The sequence below is a fragment of the Ambystoma mexicanum genome, chromosome 2q (genome assembly GCF_040938575.1).
Source record: "Ambystoma mexicanum isolate Mex_15411 chromosome 2q, UKY_AmexF1_1, whole genome shotgun sequence".
In the NCBI taxonomy this organism is placed as follows: domain Eukaryota; kingdom Metazoa; phylum Chordata; class Amphibia; order Caudata; family Ambystomatidae; genus Ambystoma; species Ambystoma mexicanum.
In genome coordinates, this window is record NC_090924.1 from 1486166793 (window position 1) to 1486189354 (window position 22562).

At 48.2% G+C, this 22562-nt stretch overlaps 1 protein-coding gene across 3 annotated transcripts in view; it reads right to left on the reverse strand.

Annotated features, from left to right (window-relative positions):
* LOC138570308 (cytosolic phospholipase A2 gamma-like) overlaps window positions 1–22562 on the reverse strand; it is a 642279-nt gene that overhangs the window by 361591 nt on the left and 258126 nt on the right. The window lies entirely within an intron of this gene.

Here is a 22562-nt window from a genome sequence, read left to right on the forward strand (position 1 = left end):
GAGCCAGAATGATACTGGGGAAGGTTGTCCCAGTGCATCACGGCCATACAGCATTTTGAAACGGCAGGCCATAGTTGTATGCTCCCAGGTATGCCACATGCCACACAACGCGTCCATAATATAATACATGCATTTAAAGAGTACACAGTCCCCCTAGTGAGTTGCCTTCTGCTGGCAATAGCTGCTGATGTTTATGATGTTAGCTTCTATTTGTCTCACGTCTTTCTAGCTCATTTCTTTCTTCACTAATTCTGGTCATTTCCTGAGAACCTGACTGTCCCTTTTCTACCTCCATTTCCAACTGATTTATCCTCTGTAATATGATGCTGTTATCCTGATTCAAGAGGTCAAGAGGTATTTTTCCTGAACCAGCAGAGTCCTCTGTCGTTTCAGAGTACTCATACCTTGGTGTATTTCACCAAACACTTTGCGAGTCCATTTCTTTAATTGACTATTTTCCATTTCTAAGGTCTTGATCTGTTGCTTAAGGGCCACAATGTCATTTAACAACCCTCTATTATGGCTAGTCTGATAATGAAACTTATGTTGCAGTGAGCTCAAAATTTCCACACACTCTTGATGTGCATTTTGCAGTACAGAAAATTCTGTTTGACACACTGCACACCTTTACAGTTCTTTTTCCGTTATTTCCAACACTTGTGTATAGGCACCTTATAGATGCCATATCATATCATATCTCATAACATGGTAGGAGCACCTGACCACATAAACTGTGGGTATCCCCTGGAAAATCAAAAATGTCCTAAATCATTCCAATTTTTCTGTCCGACTTCCACAACACAGACCAAAGTAGGGAGGGTCTGAAAAACACTGCTAAATCATCCTGTGTTTATTTTAAACCAAAAGTGTGGGTCAAATCATAATTACCCTATGCATTTTTACCAAAATCCCTACTGCTCTGTGAACTAAAATGCTTCTTTTCTTTGAGCAAGGACAGGTAGGCCTTGTTCACGTGGCCCTTCCGTTTTCATTTGCAATCACACATGCAAAGCTGTTTTTGTGTCAGTAATGAAAAATCCTGCTTTTCATGGTGAAAGGGACTTAAGTTTGGGGACTTTGAATGCACCCAATAATGCGCATCTATTCATTCAAACACTTTACCACAGACCCAGAGATGGCTCCAATATTTGTTACGCAATACCTGTTACAACACGCGTCCATGGAGCCACTCACAGAGATTGTTAGAATCTTATGGGACAATTTGTTTGATCCACAGTACCTTTAATATCCCGGTACTGGGGATACTTAAACAAAACGGTTAATGGAGACAATGTGCAGACCGATGGGCCATATACAAGTCATGACTATTGGAGAAGTTCTTGATCAAAGCGAAGCATGAAGGCTCACATCAGCAGCCTGGTATCACACACTTCTTAATACATTAAGCTACTTGCTCAGCTTGGACCTTTTCGTGACTCCCATAACTGCACCACTCTAGCTCGTGCCACTCTTGGAGCTTGCCTTGATTACTGCACTAGCCTTCTGCAGGGCATTGGTGAGGGTGAAATCAACCAATGGCAGGTTGTCTAAAAAAATGCTGTTCGTGTGGTATTGGGGTTGCGGAAACCCGATCATGTAACTGATACCAGGAGATCCCTACATTGGCTGCCTATTTCGGACTTTATCGTCTCTATGGGAAAAGCCCAGGTTATCTATATAGCAGGCTGTCTTGGCTTCCTAATAGGAGAAAACTTAGGGTGTTATGTCTTTTGTTTTGTCTGTTTTTGTTTAAGCACTTCTATCCCCACAGGTTTTTGCTCTAGCACTATAGAAATAAATACATTTAAATAAACAAACGGGTCCATATGTCAAGATGGCCACTTCCCAACATCAATCAAGGGCTGGCACAGATCCAAGGGCCAAAGGTGGACACCGCCATTGACTTGACCAACGGCTACTGAACAATACCGGTGAGAAGGAAAGACCAATACAAGCTGGCCTTTACCTGATAAGATCAGGAGTTTGGTAGGGCCAAAAGTGAGAAAAAAGCGAGCTTTACGAATATTAAAGAGATGGAAGTGACAAGATCGGGAGATAGTAGAAATGTGAAGGGAAAAGGATAAGTCTGTGTCAAGGTAAAGGATGAGATTACGAGCAGTTCTGGAAAGAGATAGAGAGAAAGGAGGGAAAGAGACAGAGGTATTCGAATGGGGAATAGTGGTGGCAGGGAAGAGGAGAACTTCAGTTTTGATGGGTCAAGGACAAGGAAGTGGTCTGACATCTAAGATTTGATAGCAAGCAAACAGGAAGACAGTTTATCGTGGATAGCCAGAATAAATGAAGAGAAAGAGAATATATTTCATGTCATCGGCATAAAAAGTGGTGGGAAATCCCAAAGGATGAGATAATTTCAGCAAGAGGAGAAGTATAAAGGGAGAAGAGAAAGGGCCAAGAACAGAGCCTTGGGGGATGCCATGAAGGGGAAACATTTCAGAGGAGGAACCGTCCCAGGAGACAGAATAAGAATGGTTAAAGCCATAGCAACAAAACCAAGCAAGAACAGAGTCAGCAAACTCAAACGAAGCCAAAGTAGCCAAGAGCAAAGTTAGATCAACTGTGTCGAAAAGCCACAGACAGATCTAAATGTTTGAAAAGAGAGGAATGCTTGGTGTAACGGGCAGAGAGCAAGGAATCTCAAACAGAGAGATGAGCAGTCTCAGTTGAGTGACAAAGACAGAAGCCAGGCTGGAAAGAGGGAAAAATAGAGTTATCATTAACCAAGATAGAAACCGGAGTATAGGCTAGACTCTCGAGTAATTTCGAGAGATAGGGAAGAAGAGAAATTGGACGGAGGTTAGAAGGGAGAAACGGGTCAAGAGTTGACTTTTTAAGACTAGGAAGAATATAAGCCAGCTTAAAACAAGAAGGAAAGATCAATGTGAAAAGAGGTGGTAAGAAGATTGGCACGATAGAAGACAAGAGAAGGCTAAACTTTAGGTATTAGAGAAGATGGAATATATATGGTCAAAAGGTGAACCAGTTGGATGGAATGGGTCAGAAGAGAAGAGGTCTCCAAGTTGGTGGGGGAAAGGAAGAGATTAAGGAGGTGCAGGAAGCAGGTGCAGAGGAAAAGGTTGAGGGAACAATGGCAACACGAACAGAAGTGACTTTAGTAGAAAAATATGTTGCAAAGTCAGAAGCAGTAAGAGCAAAGTGGAGGAAATTATATGGGACAGGCAGTGTTAGGAATTGAGAGAGAGATTGAAACAGACACCGCTGGTGAGCAGATTGGTCAACCAGAAGAGAGCAATAATTACGCTGCAAGAAGAGCCTTGTCGGAGACAGTGATGGGATGAAAAGGAGGGAATCGAAGACGGATTGAGCAGAAATAGGAAGAGAGTCAGGGTTGGGGGAGGGTTTGCAAGAGGGAGAAAATAAGAAGCCGGATAGAAGGTATAACGAGAAGAGGAAAGAAAAGAGGAAAGTAGTTGCAGCATCATCATCAGAGTGGGCAGACAATGTCTGGAATGAGACGGAGGAATAGAAATGCAGGATGAAGTAGAGGGGTATTAAAAGCGCAGAGATCGCAAGTAGGTGGTTGCCTTAGAACCAGCTAAAGGAGGTAGTCTAGGAGGAGGAACAATAGAGAAAGCGAGAAGAAGATGATCAGACGATAAGATGTGCAAAGCAGAGACAGAAGAGCACAGTGATGAGGAGATGAATATAAGATCCGGACTGGAGCCGGAAACATGGGAAGGGGAGGGGGAAGAGCAGAGAGGTGGGAAGAATCAAGGATAGCAAGAAATGGAAGTGAAGCTTGGATGGCCAAAAGATGGAGATTAAAGTTGCCCAAGAGTATGAGTGGGGTAGAAGAAGATAGAGAGTACGGTATCAATATCCTCACAGAAAGTAACAGCCGAGCCGCGAGGGCGTTCGACCAGTAGAAAAGTAAGAGAATACAGTTTTACAAAGGTAATTGTGGAATATTCAAATGGCGGAAAGGTGGGAGGAGAAAGTGGAGGAGAGGTAACAAGAGATGAGGAAAAGGGAATGCCTGTACCGCCTTCACGTGCCACACGACGGGGAGTGTGCATGAAAGCAGTAGCGGACTTAGAAAGAAAAGCAGGAATAGAGGTATTGAAGATGAGAGCCAAGTTTCAGTAATACACATGAAATTAAGATTTAGACGTAGAAAAATATCCAGAACTGAATGAGGTTTATTGCATAGCGAATGGACATTCCAAAGAGCACGGTTAGTAGAGGTAGAATAAGGGAAGCAAGGACTGTAAGGTTATCTATATTATGGGTAGAGGAACGAGGAGCAGAGGAATGAAATGTGCAATGAGTAGGAATGGGGAAAACAGCGTCAGACATGATGTAGAAAGCAAGGACAGCAGATTACAGGAGTAAAGGTTTAACAAACACCAAGATGTAATACGCTCTTAAACCAGCCACTAAATTGGCTGGGTGTGTGGCGTTTGGGGAAGTCAGAAAGTCAAAGTGTCCCCATGGATGACAAAGATGTAGCTGCCATATTGAGTAAAAAGCCTGGTTTCGCTGTGGGGTTCGCCCAGGCGGGATGTCATGGAGGCAGGGGCCGAATTCAAGGACAAAGGGGCAAGGCCAAAGCATGTGGTCACGGAAGCCAGAACCCAGAGAGCAGGTGATCAGCCCTCACACTGGGGAGCGATATAGTGCAGAGTCAGTTAGACAGAACACAGTGCACACATCCGTGGGCGTTCAGTGTTTAGAATGCATATACCACCAGTGTCGCAGGCCCAGCACACACCCCGTCTCATCTGTAACAGTAGTGTGGTGAATTGCCCTGGATTTGCTGTGGTTATCGCCCAGGCGCGGTGTTCAGAAGGCAGAGGCCGATAACGAGGCAAAAAGGGGGAGTGGGCAAGGCCCATGGTAGCTGGAGCCAGATCCCAAAGAGCAGCTTGTGGTGCAAAGGGAATTTCGGCTGAGATTCAAAACAGCCACATTCCTATTCCCACAAGTACTCTCTGGGAAAGGACTGAAAACAGTCCTCAAAAGTGCCATTCACAGCACAACTGAATCCTGACTGCGGAGCCCTGAGCGCGTTCTTCGTTGCTGTGGCCTCAGAAGCCACCTCCTGTCTAGATCCATCCGTGCCCTTCGGCCAGGTCATGACCATCAAATCGCAGTAACTGTTTCCCCTCCGGGGTCATTCCCTTCACTTTGAGTTTATTTCGTGGTAGTGGATGTTCTCTATGTCTGTTGCCACTGCTACATTCTCCTCCGCGACACAGCAAAAAGGCGATTTGGGAGAAATGGGAACCTTGGCCTATGTAGATTATGTTCTAATCAAGAGCTCAACTGTGGAGGAGCATATAGCAGAAATCTGCTATGTTCTAACAGAGTTGCAGAAAGCCGGAATAAAACGGTCCTTTCAGAAGACAGTGGTGTAAGACCTGAGTGAACCCCTTAGGGCACAGGATCACCCCTCAGGGTCTGATTCCTCAGGCAAAAGAGGTGGAAGCCTTAATGAAATTAAAAGACCCTCATACTCTGTGAGAATTAAGAAACCTTCCTGGACTCACTAATTATAGTCAAAAGTTCCTTGACGAAAACGCTGAGGTCACTTGGACTTTTGCTCCATTTATTAAAGGCTGCAGTCAAGTGGGCGTGTGGTCTGGAACAATCTGAGGCAGTTAAATGGTATTACCCAATTTGATCGATTCCAATTGATCGAATGGTACATCTGGTTGACTTCTGCCAGGACCATTCGATCGATTAAAATCGAAAAAATTGGTTAACTACTGAACATGGGGAGCAGAGGCTGCAGGGGTGTCCCCCGCTCCCCATGTTTGGTAGTGATGGCCGTTGGGGGCAGCGGGGGTTATAAAATGCAATAACTGTGAAAAGGAACTCCTGGCAATGGTATGGGCATTGAACTACCGCCCGTTCATCCAGCGGCAGCACATATTTGTCGAGACTCCTCCCTTGCAATATTTACAAAGTGACAGAATCCGAGCAGGGAACATCAGTAATTCCAGAATTACTTCCTGGATTCTGTCCATGCAAGGCTTTCCTGTGGAGGTCAGATATGGCACAAACAAGGAGAGTGCCCCTACGCAAGGGTTGGTGGACTTACACGATTGTGCTCAAGGAAACTGTTGAGGATGAAAGTCTAATGACCAACAACAACATGGAGGCATACTTAACTTCCCCGGACAAGGTCTAGGAAAAAGACACGTGCCAGGGGATACACAGTTTTTGTGGATGGGATACTAACAGGGGAAAATAACTTGTGGCTGGAATTGGGAATGCCAGGGTGAATGATACCCCAGAACCCTCGGCTGGTTACAACATAGGACCATGAATTAGTCAGGTGGCAGAATTGATGAAAGACTGGTCATAATCACTGACTCCAATTATGTCAGGAATGGGTTTGTGGAGCACCTGATTAACTGGAAGAATAAAGGCTTGCTTTGTGCCAACAACAAACCCTAAAGCATGCCAAAGTGATCCAATCAATCAATAATCTGGTGACTTCCAACGAGATGCCCCATCTATTGGAAGAAGAGAGGTCAATCCTAAATAGAGGGTCCAGATAAGACAGGAAATTACCTGGTTGACCAGCTGGCTAAAACCAGACCTCTTCAGGGGGATTTCATAGAAATGGAATCCCTGTGGGGTGAAATTCAAGTCACTGCTGTCACCAGCTCACAAACACGTGCCAACAGGGACCTCTCGACTGCCCATTAGAATACAGATACCCCAGATGCAGATTTGCTCACTGCACAGAAAGAGTACCCAATTATTGGAAAATTCTATCAACACATTGAAGATACCGTGAGTTTTCCTCTGACAGAATCAGAGTATGCTGGTAAAGAGGATCTCTGGGTGTTGATGAAGTTTTCCAAGATGTTCCGGATCCAAGACGGTTTGCTGGTAAGGAGAGCCCTATCTGGATGGAACCAGTGGTTGGTACCTACCTCACTCTGAAACCTGATGTTGAACCATGCCCATGATGCAGCCACTGCCGGTCATAGACGGTTTCATATGACATTGGAAATCTTGCACAAGGTTGCCTACTGGCCCACACATGGGCCAGGACCTCGACACTTACCTCAACGGGTGTCTTGTGTGTGCTCATTTCCAACCCAATTCACTCACACACAGACCTCCCCTACTAAAAAGGGGAATGACACTGCCTTGGTCAGATTTGCAAGTCGCTTTCATTGGGCAAGTGATTCACTCCTCTAGAGGCAACATGTACATGTTTGTGATGCTGGAAATACATCGGAGGGACAGGGCCTCCGTATCCTTGTCCTTTACTGCTTTTTATCGTGTGTTCTGTCGTGTTTTCCATGCAGGAGTTCATGTGGGACTCCTGGCGGTGCAGCTCTCTCTTTTGGTTTGGTGAACAGACCCCTGGGATACCCTTATGGCACCCATGGGTAGGGGTACAACCCTGGGCCCCTAATGTATGTTTTTGGGCACCTGTGTGTGACCCAGAGAGCAGGGTAACGGCTGGTGGCAGCTCGGTGCTGAAATGACCGGTGCCCTGAGCGTCCTCCATTTTGGGATGCCCAGGCCCTTTCATTGGAATCGGTAGATTCCTGATGGAGACAAAATGGCCCCGATGGCCTCTTGCCTTCCATCACCTGTTACCCTGATCTTCCCGAAGTCCCGGGAAGCCCTGCCTCTGTCCCTTCCCCCTGACTGGCTGTTAGGTAAAAGTTCCATATATGGTAGTGTGGAGAAGTGCCGATCAGACTGGCTGGAGCCTTCTCAACGACCGTATGTTGTGGGTACGCCTGTGGGTGGGACCTGGGTGAATGGATTGTGTGACCAATATGCATTCTATGTTGTGACAGTCTGGTGTTTGACACAATGGTAGAGAGAGCCCTGCCCGAAACCGGTATGAATGCAGCTTGGAGTGTTGAATGGCTTGGTACTTGTCCCAATACATATAACTTGTTGTGAGTGTCTGGAGAGAAGTGAATGGCCTGAATACCTCATGTACCTGATTGGTTGACTGCCTGCATGAATGCCCGCAGTTGTGATTGGATGCTTGAGTGCAACCCAGCGGAATGTGTCAAGGAATTCCCCTTTTCTCACCTGGGAGCGAACCTTGTAGGATTTCTTGGGCGGTGTCTTCTTACGCACGGACCTGGTCTTGTATAAGCCCCACGAGCCTCTTCTGGCTCCAGCGTGCGTTCACAGCTCCAGGGTTCAGACACTCCGGGATCCAGGAATGAAGAGGGTAAGCACACAGCACACAAGTCCGGGAAACAAGGAGGAAGAAAGAGGGTAATGGGAATGGAATTAGGAGGTCCAGGAACAAGGACAACAGTGTAGCGAACTACGGAGCACACGTCTAGTCGCTGCTTGCAGTAGCATTGAGCAGCGCGGGCCCGCGGGGGCGCAGCCTATTTATAAATACGCTACGTCTATCATAAGGACAAGGAGGATGTTGCACGTTAGACGGCCATATTCGGTGTATCAAGGAGTGCAAGCCCCGTTGTGAAAAGGACCATGAGGTCCAAAAAGGGCATGTTCTGTGGATCATGACAGCATTCCCCCTCCGAAGACTCGTTCCACCGGGTTTGCCCGGGTGTATGAGATGGTATCTTCTGAGCAATTGAGAGGTATTCAGGTTAGAAGCTGGTTCCCAGGTTCTTTCACTTGGAGGATATCCTTTCCATTCAACCATGTATTGAAGCTGACCCCGTTTATACCTGGGATCGCATATTCGGGACAGTTCATATTCCACTTGGTCGTCCACCACCACCGGAGTGGGTCTGCAAGATTTCCAGGAAGATCGGATGTAGGGTTTTAATAAAGAAGTGTGAAAAACTGGGTGAATCTTCTTCCAGCAGTCAGGTAGCTTGAGTCGGTATGAGACAGGATTTATGATTTCCTTGATGGGAAATGGACCATAGTACCGGGGGGCCAGTTTGTTTTGCCGTAAGTGTCGGGGTAGTAGCTTCAAGGACAACCAGACTTGATCATCAACTGCATTTAAAGGCCCTGGTCTTCTTTTAGAATCAGCATTTTGTTTAGTTCGTATTCTGGCCTTCTCTAAGTGTTCCTTGGCTTCCTTGTGTACATTGATGAGTGTTTCCATCCAGGAGTCAACGGTAGGAATAGGTGTGGAATGTGGAAGAACAGAAGGTAACACTGATGGATGAAATCCTTGACTGCAATAAAAGGGGCTGGTGTTGATTGCCGACTGATCTGAATTGTTGTACGCAAACTCAGCCACAGGTATTAGGAGCGACCAGTCGTCCTGAACCTTAGTGGCGAAACAGCGAAGGTATTGTTCCAGGTTCTGGTTTACACGTTCCGTAGCTCCATTGGTTTGTGGATGATAACCTGATGAGAGAGCACAGTGGATTCCCAGAATGCGACAGAGATGTTTCCAGAATTGAGAGACGTATTGAGGTCCTCGGTCTGATATGATCTTGGAAGGAAGTCAATGTAGGCGGAAAATGTGTTCCAGGAAGATTCCAGCTAGCTCTGATGAGGACGGTAGTTTATGCAGGGGTGTAAAGTGAGCCATGTGAGTGAACAAGTCAATGGTAACCATGATAGTCGTGTATCCCCTGGAAGGTGGCAATTCCACAATGAAGTCTGTAGCGATGAATTCCCATGGTCTTGTTGGTAGAATAGGTTGTAGTAGGAGACCTGCTGGTCTCTTGTTATCGTGTTTGCTCTGACTACAAATAGAACAGGCTTGGATGTACAGTTGTACGTCTGTCTTCATTCTAGGCCACCAAAATTGTCTTTGTATAAAACGGAGGGTGTTGGTGATGCCACGATGTCCAGAATTAAGGGTATCGTGGCAGAGGTTGATTATCCTTTGTTGTAATTTCTGTGTGGGGATGACTAGAGCATTATCCTTTAACAAGTATCCATCCTTGATTCTTAGATTCCATTGGTTCTTCCTTGAAATATCCTTCCAGAGTTCAGAGCATTGGGTTTGTATCCGAATTTCTTCGAGGAGACTGACTGCTTGGGCTACAAAAATCGTGTGGGGAAACATCTTGGGATAGGTCCGGTCTTCAATTGTTTCGTAGTCAGGACGTCGGGATAAGGCATCAGCAATTATGTTCTGTGATCCGGGGACATGATGGATGTGGAACTGGTACTGGGCAAAGAAGAAGGCCCAACGGGCCTGACGACTGTTCCTACACTCCAAGGATTGTAGAACTTGAAGATTCCGATGGTCTGTGCCGACCTGGACTGGATGTCTCGCTCCCAGGAGTAGGTGTCGCCATTCGGTGAAGGCTTGACGGATGGCTAACAGTTCCTTTTCCAGGACAGAGTAATGTGTCTCACTGGAAGTCAGAGTTCTTGAAAGAGAAGCAATGGGGTGTTCCATCTTGTCCTCAAACTCTTGCTTCAGCACTACTCCTATGGCGTAGTTAGAGGCATCCGTCTCCACTATGAATGGTCGATTTATGTCAGGTTGTGCTAGGATGGGGCTTGAGTAAACTCTGTCTTTAAATGTTGGAATGCCTTGTCTTGAGGTGTAGAGCAGAGAAAGGGAGTGTCTTTCTTCAAGAGTGCAATGATCAGCTGAACAATCTCAGAAAAGGTGGGTATGAACTTCCGGTAGAAATTGGCTAGCCCCAGGAAGGATTGAACTTGTTTCACAGAAGTTGGAACCGGCCAGGATAATATGGCTTTTACCTTCGACTGATCCATACCAATTCCTTCTGGACTAAGGACAAATCCTAGGTAATGAACAGAGGTCACATTAAACAGGCATTTCTCGGGTTTGGCTATGTTCACATAGTCGTAAGACAGCCTTGACATGTTCTTCATGCCTTAGAAGGTCCTTGGAATAGATCAGGATATCATCCAGGTAGACGATGATGAAGATGAACAGCATATTGGAGAACACCCTATCCATGAAACGTTGAAAGACGGCAGGGGCATTAGGAAGTCCAAAGGGCATTACCAGATAGTCGAAGTGTCCAAAGGGTGTTCGAAAGGCTGTTTTCCATTCGTCTCCTTCCCTGATACGGATCAGATAATAGGCACCCCTGAGATCCAGTTTCGTGAAGATTACAGCTCCTCTCACCGCGTCCAGGATATCTGAGATCAAGGGTAAAGGGTAGCGGTCCTTGAGGGTGCATTGATTTAATCCACGATAATCAAGGCAAGGTCTAAGTTCCTTGGTGTCCTTCTTGGGAACAAAAAACAGTGAGGCTCCAGCTGGGGATTTCGATGGTCTTATGGTGCCATTTTCAAGGTTGGCATCCAAGTATTCTCGTAGGGCTCTCTTTTCAGGTTCGGATAGGATGAACATCCTCCCAAAGGGAATCACTGCTGAGGGTTCTGTGTCTATGGCGCAGTCTTCAGGTCTGTGAGGGGGTAGAGCCTGGACTATGGGGGTTGAGAACACATCAGCATAACTCCGATAGGCCTTTGGAACCGATGTCATATTGGAAACCATGAGTGGAACTTGCTGATCTATTGATGGTTCTTTGGAAGGTGTCACGGATGATTCCAGGAATAGACAGTGAGACATACAAAACTCAGATCCAAGAAATAAGGATCCTGCTGCCCAGTTGATATAAAGATTATGCTTCTGTAACCAGGGCATACCCAGGACCATGGGATAATGGGCAGACTTAATGATGTCAAATCTGATCAGCTCTTGGTGATGGTTTATTGAAAGTTGTATCGCTTTAGTCTGCAGGTTTATAGGCCCTGAAGTGAGGGGTCTTCCATCGATCGCTTCCACCGGTTGCATGGTACTTCGTGTCTCGTACGGAATGTGGTGACGCGTAACCCAATCCTGATCAATGAATACTCCCATAGCTCCGCAGTCAACCAAGGCCAAAATGGAGTAGGTCTTATTCTTGGATGGCGCTAGAAGGGCCTGTACAAGCACTAGGCTGTTTTGTCCAGGAGAGTTCAAGGATGGAATAGACGTGGAGCAAACATCTCTCTCCCGAAGCCTTTCTCCATCTAGGATCAGGAGCTGGCGTTTCCCGAACGCCGAGGAGGAGCTAGAGGACATTCTCTAACCAGGTGTTTATCCGAGGCACAGTACATGCATAGCCCCGTATGAATCCTTCTCATCCTTTCTTGCATGGATATGGATCCACGGAAGGCTCCTATCCTCATAGGTTCTGGTTCAGTAGCTGACCCTGGATTTGTGTCAGTCTTGGAGGTAATCTCGAAGGATGCTGTCGGGGGGCGTTACTTTGGATTTCCTTTTTTGTGCCTTTCTTTCCTGGATATGAAAATCTATTTGCATGGCAAGGTCCAAAAGGGCCTGTAACGAGCTTGGGCGAGCCACTCTGGCCAATTCATCTTTCATCTCCTCATTCAGTCCCCTTCTGAAAAGTGTAGAACTTGCTTCAGGAGACCAGTCAGCTTCCTTGGTCAATTGCTTGAATCGGGTTACATATGAAAGCATATCCTGGGATCCTTGATGAAAGTCTAGCAGGCGCTCCTGGGCACTATAGACCTGCTCAGGTCGGTCAAACATGTTTTAAGGGCTCGTATGAAACCGTCGTAGTCATCCAGGAGGGCATCACCAGACTGACTAAGGGCGTAGCTCAAGTTAGAGCTTTTCCGGAAAAGTGTGAAATTATGAAGCCAACCTTAGCCCTAGGGGTTGAAAAGTAGTAGGGCTTAAAAGTAAAGTGAACCAAAAAGAATCGAGGAATCCACGATGGGTTTTTGCCCACCCATCATATTCGTCAACAAGGCGGCCCAGCAATAAGCTTTGCTTTGGGGCAGAATCACGGGATAGAACTAATTGTTTGAGAGTGGCGTTTTCCGCCTTTAAATTTTGTACCTCGGTCGTTAGTTCTTGCATGCCACGCATGAGATCCTGAACAGCCGCTTCCATGTCGGCTTCGACTTCGGTCGTTTGGCATCTCAAACTGTCAAGGAATTCCCCTTTTCTCACCTGGGCGCGATCCTTGTAGGATTTCTTGGGCGGTGTCTTCTTACACACGCACCTGGTCTTGTATAAGCCTGCGCAAGCCTCTTCTGGCTCCAGCGTGCGTTCAGAGCTTCAGGATTCAGACACTCTGGGATCCAGAACGAAGAATGTAAGCACACAGCACACGAGTCCGGGAAACAAGGAGGAAGGAAGAGGGTAATGGGAATGGAATTAGGAGGCCCAGGAACAAGGACAACAGTGTAGCGAACTACAGAGCACACGTCTAGTCGCTGCTTGCAGTAGCATTGAGACGCGCGGGCCCGCGGGGGCATGGCCTATTTGTAAATACTCTACGTCTGACATAAGGACAAGGAAGATATTGCACGTTAGACGGCCATGTTGGGAGTATCAAGGAGTGCAAGCCCGTTGTGACAAGGACCATGAGGTCCAAAAGCGGCGTGTTCTGCAGATCATGACAGAATGAATGGGAGATCAACAGTATATCTGGGGACCTCTCACTGATAGGAATCATGTTCAGAAGCTGAATTCCACTGCGACGAGTGAATGGAGTGAAGCTTAACCTTGAGCCCTTCTGGACGAGAAGAATTGCTGTTGCTCTCCTTCGCAATCTGAAAGCTGCTGCGTTTCAAGAACTGACCCAGAGAGGACCTGGTAAGGTGCCCTCTTCCCGAGCTACGTGGGACCATCGTGCACAGCTGATCGTTGCCTAAGCTCCCTGTTAGACAGACATGTGACAGGCTGCCGACCCGATACGGGGACTGGCATGGAACTCCAAGGAGAAGCGCCCAGACTGTTGTCCGTCACTGTCGTCGACCGCCGTTGCTGACTGGATCTGCGGTGCTCCCGTTGCCTAAGAAACTTCATTGATCCAAGGACGCTCTTGTCTGCATCGTCGCCGCTGTATCCTGCTGGAGAAGGCCTAACCGTCGACACGCTGAGGAGCATCCACCGGTGGGTTTCCCGCCACCCAAAGACCACAGAGATGCCAACGACTCGACGCCCTTGCTGGGCCACAGTTCTTCAACTCTTTGCGGTCCAGAACTATCGACACTTACGCTTCCCCGTCAACAAGCACCACTAGGAACGACGCGGCCACTTCACCATCGTAGCTCGACCTGTTTTCCGTCGGACGTTCGACGACCCGTGACTCCTGCCTGAAAGGGAGGACACTCAAGAAGAGTTGTCGATTTCCCTGACGCGGAACGCTACAACACCCAGGTACTTTGGGGTTGCAGAACTATTTCGAAGTCTAAGGGTGAACAATATGTGGACTGGGCTTGTATCTTTCTTCTACAGGTTGCCCAGGTGGGGGGATCTCCACACAGAACTGTGTCTAGGTAACGAGGCCAGTACTCTGCCTATTGTTCAACCATCTTGCTTTCCTTCCTCTCTCTACTGCTGGTTTCCTCTTTATTTTGATCTGTGTCATTCTGACCGTATGCCCTTTAAAAAGATCTAATAACGTTAGTGGTACCACTTTAGAATTGTACATATTTACCATTGTTGATTTTCGGAGTACAAAGTGGGTTATCGTGATCGTGTATATGACTTTGAATAATATTAATTATATAAAGACTGTTTTAACAGATACAGTGTGTGGACATTCCTTTGTGATGGCTGGGGGACTACACTGTACTTAAGAACCAGCTCGCATCACCTCCCGAGAAGCTAGGCATTGATTGCTCGTCCATTGCTACCGTAATAGAGAATCTTGGCAGGGGTCTCTGTGCCTCCCCTCTACCATATAGAGAACGGAAGTGCAGACCCCCCTCCGGTCTTTACAGCTGGTGGCAGCAGTGGGATGCTTATGGTTTTAAGACTCAGTGTATAACCGTGCCACTTACGAAGGATATCTGCACTTTGTTAAATTAAGGTCTAGTCGTGTACAAGATAACTGCATTACAAGCAATGGAATCTATTGCGAATGGTAAATTGACTCAGATGAGCTTAGAGGCTCTCCAGAGTGCTTGTGAAGCCAGGGAATAAGACTTTGTGGATAAGTCTAGGGAGGAGCTGATAGCTGCCCTGGTGGACTACCAGATCGATTGTGATACTCTTGAAGGGGGGATGCAACGAATGAGCACTTTACCCCGGGGGTTGTCGCCGAAGCCGATTCTGGGAATGCCGCCGTTCCTGCTGCCTCTGTTCCAAACCCCAGCAATTCTTTAGAGCTTGAGTTATTGAGGATGAAGTTAGCCTTTGAATATCACAAGTTGGAACTAGATGGTGAGATTAAGAAAGAGGAGTTGGCACAGCAAGTGGAACTCAAAAATAGGGATCTTGAACTCAAAGACAAGGACACTGAATGTCAGCAAATCCAGCTACAGAAAGCTCGAGTGGAGACTTCAGCTAAATCAGTCGAGAGTGTCAGGTCCCCAGCAACCAAGTTTATGAAGGATTTGGTCGGTGTATATGTGGAGGGTTCTGATACACTCCAATGGATTGAAGTGTTTGAGATGGCTTGTGCAATTCACGATGTTGATGAGAGATTGGGCTAAGTGTTTGTTAAGCAGAGTGCCTCAAACTGGATATGACTGTATCCTGAAGCTGAGTATGGAAGAAAGGGGTCAGTATGAGTGCATGAAGTCTGCTTTAATCTCCAAGTTTGGCAAAACGCCTACCCAATATCTTAAACGGTTCAGGGATTTTAGGAAACGAGAGAATGTGTCTTGAGTTGACTGGGTGAGTGCTGCGCACATGAACATGATGGGGTGGATTGATGGTTACAAAGTGAAAACGTTTGTTGAATTGTCTCACCTCTTGTTTTTTGAGCATTTTTCGGAAGACTGTTCACCAAAGCTGCGTCAGTATATTGCTGATCAGAACATTTTGGACCCCTTTAAGATGGCTACGTTGGCTGACAAGTGGGTCTCCCACCGGGTGTCCCCCAAGCACTCCAGTGGGAAGGACAAGGACAAAGAAAAGGGGGCCTCTCAGAAAGCTGAGGAGTCCCAAAAGCAATCACAGTCGGGTAAACCAAAACTTCCTCTCCGAAGACCCAAAATCCTAGTGGGGATAAGTCTGTTATGGGTGGGAGTAAGAGTAGTGGTCCGCCTGCTGCAAAGCAGGGTCCCAGTGGTTCCAGTACCGTACCCCGCACGCCCGGCACATGTTGGGATTGTGGGTCTCTGGATCACCGAAGGGGTGACCCAAGTGTAAGGGTAAGGCACTTAGAGTCCAGGCTGTCAGCCTGACCTATCCCTACTCCGTACCTGAGGTGGAGGCCACCGTCCTCCCCTCCTCCACTGGGATCACCTTCGGTGCTCCCGTAGCGATTTCCTTAGTGTCCCTTGGGGCCTGGGACCAGTACGCAGAAGTACTGGTGACTATCCTGCAAAACACTCGTAGGTTTTTGAGAAGTGTCCTCCTGAATGGCTAGCCTTCTACTGGTTTGAGAGACACTGGGGCAAGCAGGACAGTGGTGGACAGGACCCTGCTCAAGCCAGAGGACTATGTATGTGAGAACCATCAGGTTAGCTGGTGGGCCTCCCAAATAATCGCCTGTAGCCTTAGTCAACATTACGATTGGAGACAAGACAGCAAAGCTTCCGGTCCTGGTTCAGGACAACATGCCTGTGAATATTCTGTTGGGAAACCATGTGGTCGAATTGGGGATGATCACGGATGGTCTACCCATGGCTGCTGCGGCAGTCACCCGATCGCAGGTCACACAGGGTCCGGCTGCGAGCCCGGTATACTTGTCAATGGGGAAACCCAAGGCACGAAAGAAACGGAGGAATAAGAAGGCCGCCCCTGTGGAGGGAGCGCCTACTCCTCCCGCTGTTCCGACAGCACCCATTGGGATCCATGCACTGGACGGGCTGGGTCCAGTGATAAATCCCGTCTCAACTCCTGTGGGAGACGAGCCAGAAGACTTTCCTGTGGGAGAGGCTCTTAACCCGGAGGATCAACCCGACCTTCAATGCTTGTTGGCTGAAGGGGGACCCTCCCTGGCGGATTTATTGGGAGGGTGAGCTCCTTGTTAGTGAGCCCACTAAACCTGAACCTGGTGCCCTCAAGAAGTTGGTGGTACCCCAGGTTTACCGGCCTTTCCTGCTGCAGTTGGCACATGAGGTGCCCTTGGCTGGTCATCTTGGTACCAAGAAGACTAAGCAGAGGCTTGATGCCCATTTCTACTGGCCACAGATGGGAGTAGATGTGGAGTCCCACTGCAGGACCTGCCCAACTTGTCAGTTGTCTGGCAAGACTGGAGGCAGAGTCATCGCCCCACTGCAACCATTGCCAGTGGTGGGTACACCATTTGAGAGGGTTGGCATCGACATTGTCAGTCCCCTTGACCCTCCCACGTCGGGTGGACATCGGTTCATCCTAGTTTTGGTAGCTCATGCCACCAGGTACCCTGAGGCTATACCCCTTTGGACGGTTACGGCCAAGGTGGTTGCCAGGGCTCTCCTGGGCATTTTCACCTGTGTTGGATTCCCTAAGGAGGTTGTCTCGGACAGAGGATCCAACTTCATGTCGAGTTACATGAAAACCATGTGGAAAGAATGCGGGGTAACTTACAAATTCTCCACCTCTTACCACCCCAGCCCAACGGTTTGGTTGAGAGATTTAACAAAACTCTCAAGGGCATGTTAGGCACTTTGGAAGAGCCCCTCCGGAAGAAGTGGGATCTTCTCCTGCCATGCCTGCTGTTTGCTTACAGGGAGGCACCTCAAGAGGGTGTTGGTTTCAGCCCCTTTGAGTTACTCTTTGGACATCCCGGGAGGGGGCCCCTCGTCTTGATCCGAGAAGGTTGGGAGGCCACCCCTCCAGGTCCCGACAAGCAAGTGGGGGACTATGCGTTAGGCCTCAGACGGAGGATGACACAGATGATGGGTCAGGCAACAGTGAATCTTAAGGCCAGCCAGGAAATTAATAAGTACTGGCATGACCTTAAAGCATCGCAAGTGGATTGGACTCCAGGACAGGAGGTCCTCGTGATGGAGCCTACCAAGCCTCAGGATTTGGCGGATAAATGGACTGGACCCTTCAGGATAATCTCCAAGATGGGCATGGTCAATTACCTGGTTGACATGGGAACCTCTGGGGTAGCCCCTCAGATTTTCCATGTTAACAGGCTCAAGTCTTTCCACAGGTGGGCCGAAGTCTCACGCCTCTTGCTAGCTTCAGGACGAGAAGATGAGAGTGAGCCCCTTCCTGATTTGCTGCATAGCAACCCTCGGGATGGCTCCGTGGAGGGAGTGCATCTCTCTCCCGATCTGAGGACAGAGCAGCAGAAGGCCTGCCGGGCTTTGCTCCGGCAGTACGCCTCTCTGTTTTCACTGACACCAGGCCTTACACCGTGGTGTAGGCACGAGATTGACACTGGTGACAGTGTGCCTGTCAAAAGCAGGTGCTACCGTATAGAACCACATCCAGGCTGAGGTCCCCAAGATGTTGGATCTGGGTGTTATTGTACCCTCAACCAGTCCCTGGTCCAGTCCTGTGGTCCTTGTCCCCAAGGCAAGTTCCCAGGCAGGTACCAAGGATTGGAGGTTCTGTGTGGACTACCGAGGAGTCAATGCCGTCACCAAAGCTGACGCGCACCCTTTGCCCTGGGCTCATGAGCTCGTGGACACCATAGGTGCTGCCAAATTTGTGCGCACCTTCGACCTTACCTCAGGCTATTGGCAAATAGCTCTGACGGACCATGCCAAGGAAAAGACAGCGTTCTCAACACCAGAGGGACTCTACCATTTTAGGGCCATGCCTTTCGGGCTGAAGAACGCCCCTGCCACTTTCCAGAGATTAGTCAACCATGCACTCAGTGGGCTGGAAGCCTTTTGTGTGGCTTACTTAGATGACATTGCCGTCTGCAGTTCCACCTGGGAAGAGCATTTGACCCATCTGGACAAAGTGTTGCAGGCGTTAAAAAGGGCTAACCTCACTATCAAGGCCACCAAGTGCCAGATAAGTTACCTATCTTGTTCATGAGGTAGGAGGAGGTCAAATCCAACCTCTCCCCAGTAAAGTACAGGATGTACAGGACTGGGAGACTCCCACTACTCAAACCCAGGTGAGAGCTTTTCTGGGCCTCACTGGGTATTATCGCAATTTCATGGCAGACTATGGAACCATAGCTGTACCCCTGACAGCGTTGACTTCGCCCAAGCAACCTAGGAAGGTTAATTGGACTGAAGACTGTCAGAGGGCCTTTGATGGCTTGAAAGAAAGTCTGTGTCAGGCCCCTGTGCTGTGTGCGCCGGATTACAGCAAGCCCTTTATCGTTCAAACTGACACCTGCGACACCGGAATTGGAGCTGTCTTGTCCCAGTTAGATGACAAAAGAAGGAGAACATCCAATCATATTCATCAGTAGACAATTTAAGGGTAGGGAACTTAGGTGGGCTACTGTTGAAAAGGAATGTTTTAGTATTGTTTGGAGCCTTAGGCATTTTAGACCTTACCTTACCGGGTCTACCTTCAAGGTCCAAACCGATCATAAGCCCATGAGGTGGCTTATGCAGATGAAGGGTGAAAACCCGAAACTGCTCAGGTTTTCCATTAGTATGCAAGGGCTAGACTTTACCATTGAGCACAGACCAGGGAAGAGTCAAGATAATGCAGATGGCCTTTCCAGAAGGCATGTTGACCGTCTGGATGAGGGTGCCTATCCCATGGGAGATTAGGCACCAACCACCTCAGTCTGGGGGGGGGCGACTGTGATGCTGGAAATGCATCGGAGGAACAGGACCTTCGTATCCTTGTCCTTTACTGCTTTTTATCGTGTGTTCTGTCGTATTTTCCGCGCAGGAGTTCATGTGGGACTCCTGGCGATTCAGCTCTCTCTCTTTTGGTTTGGTGAACAGACCCCTGGGATACCCTTATGGCACCCATGGGTAGGGGTACAACCCTGTGCCCCTAGTGTATGTTTTAGGGAACTTGTGTGTGACCCAGAGAGCAGGGTACGGGCTGGTGTTAGCTCCGTGCTGAAATGACTGGTGCCCTGAGCGTCCTCCATTTTGGGATGCCCAGGCCCTATCATTGGAATCGGTAGATTCCTGATGGAGACAAAATGGCCCCCATGGCCTCTTGCCTTCCATCACCTGTTACCTTGATCTTCCCGAAGTCCCGGGAAGCCCTGCCTCTGTCCCTTCCCCCTGACTGGAAGTTCCATATATGGTAGTGTGGAGAACTGCCGACCAGACTGGCTGGAGCCTTCTCAACGACCGTATGTTGTGGGTACGCCTGTGGGTAGGACCTGGGTGAATGGCGTGTGTGACGAATATGCATTCTATGTTGTGACTGTCTAGTATCTGGTGTTTGACACAATGGTTGAGACAGCCCTGCCCGAAACCGGTATGAATGCAGCTTGGAGTGTTCAATGGCTTGGTACTTGTCCCAATACACATAACTTGTTGTGAGTGTCTGGAGAGAAGTGAATGGCCTGAATACCTTGTGTACCCGATTGGTTGACTGCCTGCATGAATGCCCGTAGTTGTGATTGGATGCTTGAGTGCGACCCAGCAGAATGAATGGGAGATCAACAGTATATCTGGGGATCTCTCACTGCTAGGAATCGTGTTCAGAAGCTGAAGTCTACTACGACGAGTAACTGGAGTGAAGCTTAACCTTGAGCCCTGCTAGATGAGAAGAATTGCTGTAGCTCTCCTTCGCAATCTGAAAGCTGCTGTGCTTCAGGAACTGACCCAGCGAGGACCTGGTGAGGCGCCCTCTTCCCGAGCTACGAGGGAGCATTGTGCACAGCTGATCGTTGCCTAAGCTCCCTGGTAGACAGACCTTCGACAGGCTGCCGACCCGATACGGGGACTGCTGCGGAACTCCAAGGAGAAGCGCCCGGACTGTTGTCCGTCACTGTCATCGACCGCCGTCGCCGCCTGGAGCCGCCGTGCTCCCGTTGCCTAAGAAACTTAATTGATCCAAGGACACTCTCGTCCGCATCGTCACCACTGTATCCTGCTGGAGAAGGCCTGACCGTCGACGCGCCGAGGAGCATCCACCGGTGGGTTTCCCGCCACCCAAAGACCACAGAGACGCCGACAACTCAACGCCCTTGCTGGGCCACAGTTCTTCAACTCTTTGCGGTCCAGAACTATCGACACTGAGGTGCCCCGCACACCTCTTCCTTGCAAGACGTTTACGCTTCCCTGTCAACAAGCACCACTAGGAACGACGCGGCCACTTCACCGTCGTAGCTCGACCTGTTCTCCGTCGGATGTTCGACGACCCGTGACTCCTGCCTTAAAGGGAGGGCACTCAAGAAGGTTGTCGATTTCCCCGACGCAGAACGCTACAACACCAAGGTACTTTTGCGTTGCAGAACTATTGGGAAGTCTAAGGGTGAACAATATGTGGACTGGGCTTTTATCTTTCTTGTACAGGTTGCCCAGGTGGGGGGGGATCTCCACACAGAACTGTGTCTAGGTAACGGGGCCAGTACTCTGCCTATTGTTCAACCATCTTGCTTTCCTTCCTCTCTCTACTGCTGGTTTCCTCTTTATTTTGACCGTATGCACTTTAATAAGATCTAATAACGTTAGTGGTACCACTTTAGAATTGTACATATTTACCATTGTTGATTTTCGGAGTACAAAGTGGGTTATCGTGATCGTGTATATGACTTTGAATATTAATTATATAAAGACTGTGTTTTAACCGATACAGTGTGTGGACATTCCTTTGTAGGGGCTTGGGGACTGCACTGTACTTAAGAACCAGCTCACATCACCTCCCAAGAATCTAGGCCTTGATTGCTCATCCATTGCTAACGTAATAGAGAATCTTGGCTGGGGTCTCTGTGCCTCCCCTCTACCATATAGAGAGCGGAAGTGCAGACCCCCCCTCCGGTCTTCACAATGTTGACTGAAACACGTTTGTTTACAAAGTCAGTAGAATGTCTTCCATCCCTGAATTGTAAGGCAGAGACAGATGCCGCACTAACGATCAATCACATTGTCTCTTGTTTCAGCCTCCCACAAAAGATTGAGTCAGATCGAGGAAGTCATTTTACCAGTGAGGTGGCGGTGAAGATGTGCGAGATTCTAGGGGTAAAAAGAAAACTCCACATTGCCTGCCGCCTGGCCTCAAGCAGGGGGTAGAGAGATACAAGACAAATGTGACCATCTTAAAGAAGTTTGTGTCAGACTCTGGACCTAATTGGGAGATTCAATTACTGCTTTTCCTGATGGCTATTAGGTCTACAACAGCTGCTGCAACTAAAATGTCTCCACTTGAGCTTATGACCAGAAAATAAAAGCGGTTACCTCAGCATCTGCGCTATAGAACCCAAGAGCAGACACTGATAAATGCGTACACCACTCATGAGTATATGAAACATGTAAGCAAACACCTCCAGCATGGTTTTGCTCAGTGCAATTTAGAAAAGTCAGCTTAAAGAATGAAAACACATTATAATCTAAAGACCACAAAAAGGAGTAACACGTAGGTGACCAGGTTTACCAGGAACCAGACCAAGGAATGGAAAGTCCTTCTGTCTTGGTGTGGGGACTTTGTATTTGTAGATAAACTATCACTTATTGCCTACAAGATCCACTTGCCACAAGGAGAACAGATGGAGGAAAAATGGGAACACATCAATCAGTTGAAAAGCTCTCATCCGAGACAAGCTTTGTGACTGATTGAGGAGCCCGGAGAAAGTCGAGCTGAGGAACCATCTGAGGAATGAGAGGCGAGGATGAAAACCCTAGATGGAGACCTACAACACGCAAGT